The sequence below is a fragment of the Aquarana catesbeiana genome, linkage group LG02 (genome assembly GCF_042186555.1).
Source record: "Aquarana catesbeiana isolate 2022-GZ linkage group LG02, ASM4218655v1, whole genome shotgun sequence".
NCBI classification, from domain to species: domain Eukaryota; kingdom Metazoa; phylum Chordata; class Amphibia; order Anura; family Ranidae; genus Aquarana; species Aquarana catesbeiana.
The window spans coordinates 139,699,614-139,711,504 of record NC_133325.1 but is presented as its reverse complement, the minus strand read 5'-3'; positions in this window follow the sequence as shown (position 1 = coordinate 139,711,504).

The following is an 11,891-nucleotide window of genomic DNA, read 5'->3' as shown; positions in this document are numbered from 1 at the left end:
ACATTAAAAAAAAAAAAAAAAGACCTTTGAAAATACATGTTTCTTATTCATTATTTTTTATTAAAGTTTAACAGAAATAACAATCAAAAGAAAAAAAAGGTGAACAGTACCTGCCATACATTAGGACATAGGAAATAGGATCGCATGAATGGGTACAAATGATAAAACAGTAATAACAAACATGCGTGAGTAATGTAATCTATTCCGAGCGCTAAATATAAGGTAGGGAGTATTGTCCAACACCCCCAGACACCCCATGTGGGAACAAACTGTGTCGTGAGGGGAAGACAGCACAACCAACCTTTAGCTTCAATAGTTTTTATTATTCAAACAATTACATTTGAAGGTATAAGGTAAAGTATAGGCGAACAATAGTTCAAGTATGAACTAAACATGAATTAGAAACAATACAATAGCCAGTGTCAATGAGCTATAAGAGGGTTATGCACACAGGGAGATACAGAGCGTTTATTCGGTCTAGGGGTGTAAACCCAGAGATTTAGGAAGCTATCGCGCATACTATTTTTCAAAACTACAATGGAACAGTATAATGAGTTGAACAGATATGCAAGGCTTAGCAACATTGTGAGTCTGACCTGGCAGCAGGTTTGAAGATAGAGGTGATTAGTAGGATGTTAACTACCTAAAAAAGAGAATAATATAAGGAGAGCGAGAGTGGTAGGGGAGTAGAGTGGGGGAGAGGGGAGGGGATGAGGAGAGGTGTGAAACCCCAGGTGTTTCTAAATTGCATCAGTTAGGCCGGACAGGAAATATTTCAGAGATGATGCCTCTTATGGGAGCAAAAGAGATTTGTCAAAATTGGGTGGGAGAAAGTGTATCACCCAGGGGCTTTACATTTGGCATCTCTGTCAGAAATGACAGCCTCAATTTTTGCGTGGATCATTTCTTGTGGGAACTTGTTTTTGACCACAAGGACACAGAAACTGGGAGTCTTCCATGATTTGGCGGTGAATGCTCTAACTAGTACAGGGGCTAGGAGGTCAGCACAATGTGGCTGAGAATCCATCAGTGCCTGTGCTCTTATGGGTTTTTAGAGATTTTATAGCTAGCAAAACCTCCTCAGTTTTAATTGGTTTCTCTAGATATTTGCATTGTAGTGACCAAAGAGAAAGCAAACTAGTAGTTGAGAGAAGGGATTCAGCACGAGTGCAATCAAAAGTATCATCGCTCGAGTAATGAGTGGCAAACATGTTTCAATTACTTATTTAAATTATTAGGTTTAGATCTATTTTAATATTGTGTGTTTTCATATAATAGTATTTCGAATGGTGGTATGGTGACCATCACGAATGGAGTATCACAATGTAATTTATAATTACATCCAGAAGTAGGGTAAAATCTCCTCTGTTAAGACAAATAAAAAAAAATTTGACACCAGCTATAACTATTCCCAGCTTTATCCAAAACAAAACTGAAATGATTTCTATTTTTATGTACCCAAATTAATGGGTACTAAAGATAAGCTGCGGATTGAGATGGACACAATTTGGTCTCACTCATTTGAGACATACGGTATATTTACAAACTGTTCCTTTAGAATCTTTGAAGATCTTCAAAATAGCTTTCAGTTACGAAAAACTTTGATGGCTACACTCTCATACCATGCAAAAAACAGCTTTATTTCTGTGTCACAAATCCATAAAAAGAACCAATACTGATAGGCAGGGAGATGACAAAAAGGGGTAGATGTGTTTCACACGATAGTTCGTGCTTTATGTATACCACAAAGGAATGCAGTCTACACACACTTTATATATGACATCACTGAATGGAAAACAGGTGTGCACAAACAATTTACTGCAAACATTACTCTAAGCTTCAAAAATGTGCAATGAAAACATACTATCGTCTCAGTCACATAACGACATTTAAATAGACCACTGCACAAAGATGGGGCTCACGGTATGGTAATACTCTTAGGGCTAAACAAACCAAAAATAGGAATAAAAATCAAAATAAATATAAAAGTTTTTCATTTACTACGTGTCTGCAGCAGTGGCAGGGTGTGCACGTCATTCACAGTGCAATTTGAGCAATATAGCCGGGTGCTATCAGCTGTGAGGAGCGGGATGTCTTTACTTTTAGCTTTCAGTTACCTCAATCAATATACTTCTACTACCTCCATCTTAAGCATGCAGTTAAAGCACAATGGAAGGAGCCCAAGCTGCAGCTCACCAGCCCTACTTTTTTATTTTATGCAAAACTACGGGCCCACTAAAGGGCTTTTTTCCAGTTGCTATACAATGCTGCTGCCTTCCTATCTTGTACATTATCCCTTTCATGTGGAGATTCTTTGAGAAAAAGATGTTGGTACTTTTGAGGAAGACAGATGGGAGGATAGTATGCAAGCAGTACAAACTTCTTCACTTAATGTAACACAAAAATTATTTCAGCTGTATATTATATATTATGTATATGTATATAGCTGTCCGTTATACTCCTTCGAAGTTACATAAAATGGGTATACTGACTGAACCACTATGTAATAGATGTACAATAAATAATGAAGACCTGATTCATTTGCTGTGGGTGTGTCCTAAAATGTACATATATTGGACGAGGTTTATTACCACTATAAATAATGTATTTCCAACCACTGATAGAGAAAACCCCAAACAATGCTTACTAGGTATCCTTAGCAATCTCCCAGTCCAAGATCCATGCAGGGAAGCAATATCTAAGGATTTGTTCCAGGCCCGCAGACTAATTCTGCTGCTTTGGAAGCCTGCAAAACCTCCCATTCGTGTAGACTGGATAAAACAAATGGGAGAGATACTCAGGCTGGAAAGATATACTGTGGATATAAAAAGTCTACACACCCCTGTTAAAATGTTAGGTTTCTGTGATGTAAAAAAATAAAACATAGATAAATCATTTCAGAACTTTTTATACATTTAATGTGACCTATAAACTGTACAACTCAGTTGAAAAACAAACTAAAAACTTTTAAGAGGGGGGCGGAATAAAAATAAAAATCTCAAATAATATTGTTGCATAAGTGTGCACACCCTTAAACTAATACTTTGTTGAAGCACCTTTTGGTTTTATTACAGCACTCAGTCTTTTGGGTATGAGTCTATCAGCATGGCACATCTTGACTTAGCAAAATCTGCTCAGTCTTCTTTGCAAAAACACTTCAAATCTGTCAGATTGCGAGAGCATCTCCTATGCATAGCCCTCTTGAGAGCATCCCACAGATTTTCAGATTCAGGTCTGGACTCTGGCTGGGCCATTCCAAAATTTTAATCTTCTTCTGGTGAAGCCATTCCTTTGTTGACTTGGATGTATGCTTTGGGTTGTTATCATGCTGAAAGATGAAGTTCCTTTTTGTGTTCAGCTTTCTAGCAGAAACCTGAAGATTTTGTGCCAGTATTGATTGGTATTTAGAACTGTTCATAATTCCCTCTACCTTGACTAAGGCCCCTGTTCCAGCTGAAGAAAAACAGTCTAAAGCATGATGCTGCCACCGCCATGCTTCACTGTGGGTATGGGGTTATTTTGGTGATATGCAGTGTTGTTTTTGTGCCAAACATAACTTTTGGAACTATGGCCAAAAAGTTCACCCTTGGTTTCCTCAGACCATAACATTTTTTCCCACATGCTTTTGGGAGACTTCAGATGTGTTTTTGCAAAATTTAGCTGGGCTTGGATGTTTTTCTTGATAAGAAAAGGCTTCTGTCCTCCCACTCTACCCCATAGCGCAGACATAAGAAGAATACAGGAGATTTTTGTCACATGTACTACACAGCCAATACTTTCCAGATATTCCTGCAGCTCCTTTAATGTTGCTGTAGGCCTCTTGGCAACCTCCCAGATCAGTTTTCTTCTTGTCTTTTCATCAATTTTGGAGGGACGTCCAGTTCTTGGTAATGTCACTGTTTGCCATATTTTCTCCCCTTGATGGATGACTGTCTTCACTGTGTTACATGGTATATCTAATGCCTTGGAAATTCTTTTGTACCCTTCTCCTGACTGATAGATTTTAACAATGAGATCCCTCTGATGCTTTGGAAGCTCTCTGAGGACCATGGATTCTGCTGTAGGATGCGACTAAGAAAATGTCAGGAAAGACCTACTAGAGCAGCTGGGGGTTAATGAGAGCCACTTTAAATGATGGCAGGTGAGGGGGGCGTGGCGACCGAGCTCCAACATGGACGCTTGATCTGAGAGCTCCGCTCGGCCGCCAGAGAGAATCCAGCCACATCAACGTCCGCTGGTGACATCCGCAGCTTTAAAAGCATATACGGACTCCCCGTGTCCCGTTGTATTCGGCGACAATCCGCAAGTGCCTCAAAAGCTGCAGGACTTCTTCATAGCGCGCGACCCACAGCAAAATGGCACCGGCGCTTCAGGGAGCCTGACACAACAACGGGCCGCAACATCGACTAACGGCCGCTCCGGTCCTCTCAACAAACATCCCGGTACCTTTCCCTGTAGCGGATCCTCTTCTGGGGCTTCTAGTCCAACAACCAGGAGCCCAGCCAAGCAGAAACAAAGGATTTCCTCACCAGAAAGACCGCTGAGGGACCCAGCAATGGAGGTAAGCAGGCCTAATACTGCTGAGGAATCTGCAGTAGTAATTGTACAAGACCCTATAGAACATTCCCCACTTCTGACAAGCCAGTGTCAGACACTGTTCTCAAGGACATGCTACTATCCCTGTGAGCCTCACTACATGCTGACATGACTGCAGGTATACACCATTGCCAGAGAGAAGTGCAGGCCCTAGGCAGCAGAGTTGATCACATTGAACAACGCATGGGTGACTTTACCTCATGCTTCAATACCATGGTAGATGCCCATAGCAACCACACTTAGGAAATCTCATGGTTGAAAAATAAAGTAGCAGATTTGGAAGATCATTCCAGAAGGAACAACATTAAGATTAGGGGGATTCCTGAATCTGTACCTGCTACGCAACTACTGTCATACACCCAGGCATTGTTTTCAACTTTACTACCATCCTTGTCACCACAGGATCTCCTTGTGGACCGCATCTACCGTATTCCCAAACCTTCCTTCCTTCCTGAACAAACCCCCAGAGATATGTTGCTTAGGGTACATTACTATCATGTCAAGGAACAAATCTTAATGACCTCACGCAGAACCGACAACAAGCACCCGCAGTATGCTGAAATATACCTACTCCCAGACCTGTCCAGGCATACCCTCCAACAACGTTGCAACCTGGCGACAATAACTAAGGCTCTGAAGAACCATAATATCATCCATAAATGGAAATATCCTGCCAAGCTCTCTGTTACACATAATGGAATATCGGTGATGATTTCCACACTGGATGAAGGCATTGCTGCATTGCGTCAGTTGGGCATATTGCCTGACCACGTTCCGCCTTCCGCCTCTGCTCCTACACCTGCCTCTTTACAGGAGGACTGGCAAGTAGTTTCACGCAAACGCTCCTCTAAGAAAACTACCGGTGGCAATACATGAATTAGCAAAATTTATGTCACTAAAGTTCTCTCCGGACACAGGTGTTCCATGATAAATCCCTGTTCTTTCCCCTCTAGATCCTTACCAGCAGTTATGTCTGCACATGGATCAGTTTCCGGATTCTTTTCTTACTATGTTCACTGAACTTACAACGTTAACTCTGTTTTTTTTCTGTTATTTTTATTTTCCTCATTCTCTGTTTGAAGCACACCAACCAGCAAGAAACTCTCGTCATGTCCTGGATTTAACCAAAATTGACCTTCCCTCTCTGAAGTCCTACCTTGGGCACAGTAAGTATATGCACCGCATAGCAGTACCGAATTTCTGATATCGTTACCATGCCAATTAATTGTCTATCCATCAATGCCAGAGGCCTAAATCACCCGGCAAAGAGGTTCTCCATGTGGGCAGAGGCCAAGAAACACAGGGCAAACATCCTGTGTGTCCAGGAGACTCACTTCCAGGAATCCAAAGCTCCCAAATGCTCACATAAAGAATATCCTCACATGTTTATGGCATGCACGCCGGGTCATAAAAAAGGAGGAGTTTTACTTGCAGTAAGGAATACCCTATCCTTCCAACACAAGGAAACCATCCTCGATCCCAATGGTAGATACATCATACTTAAAGGAGACATTAACTCACTACCATATACGTTGGTATCTTTGTATGCTCCTAACTCACACCAGATCCGTTTTCTCAGTAGGCTCCTAAAGAAAATCAACACTCAACTATATGGTAATCTCATTTTTTGTGGGGACTTCAATTTCATAGTAGATCCCAGACTTGATACATCCACTCAAAAGAAAAACAGCCTTCTTATATTTGAGTAAAACAATCCACAACGCAAAACTTTTTGACGTTTGGCGATGTTTAAATGCGAATGCACGGGACTACACTTTCTTTTCCCACAGGCATTGCTCATACTCGTGCATTGATCTATTCTTAACAGATAAATGGTTGTTACAAAAAGTCTCTTCTGCACAGATACATGACATTACATGGTCTGACCATGCAGCTATTGCCATTAATGACCAGGTTGTCTCCTCTTCCCCACCCATCTGGTAGTATAACGTTAGACTATTGCAAGAACCCAGTACCTCAGCAGCGGTCTCCCAACACCTTAGCGACTTCTTTCTCAATAATGTGGACTCTGTGGAGAACCCTTTCACCCTCTGGAATGCCCATAAGGCTTACATGAGGGACATATTGATAGAGTTAGGTGCTAGAGAAAAAAAAAGGCATACGGCTCAGATTAACTCTATACTAACTGATATTCACTCTGCAGAAACACTGAACAAACAAACACCTAACCCTACACTCACTCGCAAAATATCCTAACTAAGAGAGAAACTAAGAGAACTGCTCTCCCAGCAATATGATTATCACCTACGACACCTTAAACTGACCTCATATGCCAATGCCAACAGAGCAGGTAAATACTTAGCCAATAGAATAAAAACTGCACACACTAAGACAAGAATTGCCCATTTGCTACACCCTACTCTCAAACACAAAATCACTAACCCACAAGACATTGCCAACCAATTCGCCACTTACTACAGCAAGCTATACAACATCAAAGACGACCCTTCCACATATCAACCTACTCAAGAAAACATCCAAAACTTCCTCCAACACCTACATCTGCCCTCCCTATCGAAGACCCAACTTCTCTCATTGAATTCTCCATTCACCATACCCGAAATAGAGGATGCAATAGCCACACTACCCAATGGCAATTCACCAGAGCCTGACGGGTTCTCAAATGAGTATTTCAAAATCTTCAGATCTTACCTTGCACCACATATGCAATCTGTCTTCACTAGAGCTGTGGACACTGTATTGTTTCCCCCAGAAATGCTCAAAGCATACATAGTCACCTTGCCCAAACCAGGCAAAGAACCTACCACACCACCTAACTTTCTCCCGATCTCTCTGATAAATACAGATGTCAAAGTTTACGATAAAATCATAGCCAAACGACTAGCAGACTTTATCCCATCCCTTGTAAAACGCGATCAGATGGGCTTTGTAAAGGGGAGACAAACCTCAGATGCTACCAGACGGATCATTAATATAATCCACCATGTTGAGCGAATCAAAACGCCTTATCTGCTTCTGCATAGACGCAGAGAAGGCGTTTGACAGAGTACACTGGAATTACATGTCAACAACTTTGTCCAAATTTTGCTTATGTGATCGTTTACTAAATGCAGTGCTGGCCTTGTACTCCTGCCCCTCGGCACAGGTGTACACGTCTAGCATGCTCTCCACTCCCTTTCAGATAACTAATGGAACCCGCCAGGGTTGCCCTTTATCCCCAACAATATTCAATCTCATGATTGAACCCCTGACGGAGGCCATTAGAACACGTCGATGTTACTGGTTTTCAATTTAAATCTACTCACCACGTTATAAATGTATTTGCAGACGATGTGATACTAATGCTAACGAAACCACTTACCTCACTTCCTAAGGCACATGACATATTGAAATCCTTTGGGGACATTTCCTACTATAAGGTGAACTTCTCCAAGTCCCTCATCCTCAATCTAGGGGTACCAACCAATGATTGTCTGCAGTTGAAACATTCCCTTCCGTACTCTTGGAGGGATAACGGTATACCATACCTGGGCATCACCCTGACTAACAATACTAGCTCACTAGCAAACACTAACCTAAAACCCCTCATAACCAAAATATAAGCCCAATCTAGCCACATAGCCAAAAAGGAATTATCTTGGTTGGGCAGACTAGCTGCATTTAAAATGCTAATACTCCCACAAATCCTATATATTTTCAGAGTGCTCCCGACAACCATTCCTGCTCTATATCTAAAATCCCTTTCTAGTATCCAATGGAAACTTTTGTGGGGAATGAAGAAAGCAAGGTGCTCACAAACTAATTTATTACCTCATAAAACAGCAGGGGGTGCAGGCTTAATTGATATGCACAATTACATGTGGGCCACTAAACTTGACCAACTCAAATATTGGTTTTCCTCCACTGATGTACCACTGTGGGTAGAAATAGAACAATCACTAGCCCCTATACCAGACTTGCCAACGGTTCTCATGGGATACAATTGGTTACCATGGAGTACCAAAAACCTGCCCTCAACTATCAACATATCACTACAAGCTTGGAGATATCTCCTAACCCTCAAGCTTAGTAATACTAAGGCTGTAGACTTCACCCTTCCACTAAGTATGATTGAAGCCAATGTTCCAATGCTATCACTGAAACAGTTCCCCGCCCATGGGATTAAAAAGGTACAGGACCTAATGCACAACAATAGTCCAAAATCTGCAGAACGTTTAATAAAGGATCACAATATGCCACACCATATGCTTTTTACCTGTATTTGAGTAGCACACTTTATGAAAGATAATCCATTAATTATCACCCACCTTCCAACCCCCGTATGGCAACACCTTACACGAGGACATACACGCAACAAGGGTATCTCACTTTACTATAACTTATTAGAGAACAAAAAAGTGTTTCAGAAATCAACAGCACATTTGAAATGGGACAAGGATATGGGAAAATTGATCACAGACGATCAATGGAAGTTCGCGTTTCAAACTATACTCCACACATCACATTGTATAAACCACTGGGAAACATTGATTAAGATTATTAACCATTGGCAATATACCCCATGCAGACTAATGTTCCCTAACACTTCACCCCTCTGTTGGAGAACCTGTGGCCATAAAGGTAATCTTCTCCACATGTTCTGGGAATGCCCGTGCATAACTAGCTTCTGGAACCAAACATTTAAACTCATTTCATCCATTACTGGAATAATCACACCCCCCAATCCAACACTGGCTATACTACTGATTGGGTTAGAGAACTTCCCTTACAACATGCGACATGTAGTATCCCATATCCTATTAGTTGCTAGGTCCTTGATACTTCAAAACTGGAAAAACGCCTCAAAGGTTAACATTCTGATGCTATTAGGAATGTCCACCGAAATTACACATTTGAACGACTTCTAGCAATCAATTCACTTAGATGCAATAAATTTGACAAATTGTGGGCAATATGGACTGATAAATACCATAATGCATAATTATAATTACATTTATGTATACTTGTAAAGTTTCTCATAATTCTGTAAATATGTATATGACTGCTCCGGTTATGTGCTTCTTCTTGCTCTTTCTTTTTTTGTTGTTTTTATTATCCCTTATATTTCAGTTATATTTTATGTTGTCACCCTTTCTTTGTAATTTACTGAAAATCAATAAACATCTTTTAATGAAAAAAAAAAAAAAAAAAAAGATGGCAGGTGTGTATGGACTCCTATTTAACATGAGTTTGAATGTGATTGCCTAATTCTGAACACAGCTACATCCCCAGTTATAAGAGGGTGTGCACACTTATGCAACCACATTATTTTAGTTTTTAGTTTTACATCCCCCCAAAAGATTTCAGTTTGTTTTTCAATTGAGTTGTGAAGTTTATGGGTCACATTAAGGTGGAAGAAGTTCTGAAATGATTTATCTTTGTCACATTTTTTTATATCACAGAAACCTGACATTTTAACAGGGGTGTGTAGACTTTTTATAACCACTGTATATACTGTATATCAACAAGGGGGTGTGCACATAACTTTGAAAGGGTTTAGTCTCCATTGGCTAGATACACCGGTACTGAGCCCTCTCAATTTAGTGGTGGACAGGTTCATTCTTGCATTGCATTACATTATGCTGTGGTCACTCTAGAAATTGTGCATTGTTGTCTTTATTTCTCTTGCAATTTTTAATTAATAAACCATTTCCTGATTTAAAGATAAGCTGACCTGCAACAGTAGAAAGTTGGGGATGCAGTAGGGTCGATTTACTAAAATAAAACTGGAGTGTGCAAAATCTTGTGCAGCTCTGCATAGAAACCAGCTTCCTGGTTTTCTGGTCGAAGCTTAATTAAACAAACTGAAGTTAGAAGCTGATTAGTTACTATGTAGAGCTGCACCAGATTTTTCTCTCTCCAGTTTTAGTAAATCAACCTCAATGGCTTTTGTAAATGATTCTAAAATAGACTAGACGATTGTACTATAATAGCCATAGAATAGTCTAAGTATGGAAGACTCTTGTGGGTAGAAATAGCCAAAATAACTGTAGCACCCTCTAGTGTGTGCTAGAAGTGAGAGTAGTCAAATTATAGTTTAGCTCAGGGCTAAGCCTGAAGTATGAAATCTGGGTCAGGGTTTACTAAAGTTCAGTACTGGGTGACTCAGCCTGACAGCCCTCTGGATCCTCAGAGATAGGCTGGCAGGGGGCTGAGACCCCTTCATAAATAGACATAGGCCATGCCAGCAGGGGCAGTCTGGTGGAAGATGGGGATACAGTGTTGTGGAGGTTGTCGGTGGCCCTCAGGGGTGCCCCCTATTCTGAGGTGGGTTCCCTGCCTTGGGCCAAAGCTCGGGTGCTGGAAGGATACTGATAAAACACACAGGAGGAGGCTTTCCTGGAGGCATGGGAGCAAGAGAGGACAGAATGAGTAGTCAACACTGTGGGGTACTAACAAGGGGGGAGACTGCCACATGTAGCCAGTCTCCCTGAAGACAGTCGTGTGAGACTTCCACATGTAGCCAGTCTCCCTGAAGACAATCATGCTCTTAAGTCTTCATCCTTCCATGAGAGATCTCCTGAGAGTCAGCCAGTGGGCTGGTGATAAGTCAGGCAGTTGGACTGGTGTGGAGAGTAAGCCTGGAAGGCTGGTGAAAGGGGCAGCTGAAGCCAGGTGGGTTGGCAGTGCCTGAAGAGGTGGTGCTGGGATCAGTGACCACAGAGGAAGAGTTACAAGCTGTTTTACTACACTGTGCTACACAAATGGGGCTACGAGTTCCTGCCTGTAAAGGGCTATTGCTAATCTGAATGGGAGCCTATCAGTTAACTTAAAGTGATTCAGCTGGAGCAAGCAAGAGCTGTGCAGGAGGAAAGTAAAGGAGACTGTATATAGAATGTATATAGGAAGATGTCCCTGAAGTTTTGCTGAAAGTTTGCTGAAGTCAAGTGGGCATCCCATAACCTCCCATCCCTATCCACATATTAACCTCCTAATAAACAACAAAAACAAAGTCACAGATTCTTCTCTGTTTTTGGGTGCTTGTGAAAGAATGGGGGGTCCAAGTTCATTAGCAGTCCCTACGGGGTGTGCTACATAATCTTAATTGATTACAGTTGAAATCCCTGAAATTCAATATCTTGATTTTTTTTTTTTTTTAAATATTGGGCCACTCCAAGTAGAACCAACTTATAAGGCATTACTGGGACATATACAAGACATGGTAATGATTTATTTTAATAACATCAGCTCACATTGCTTAGACTAATAAAATATTGTTTTATTATATTAATAGCCACTAGTAAAAATGTCACGGCTTTGAAAATATAGATGGG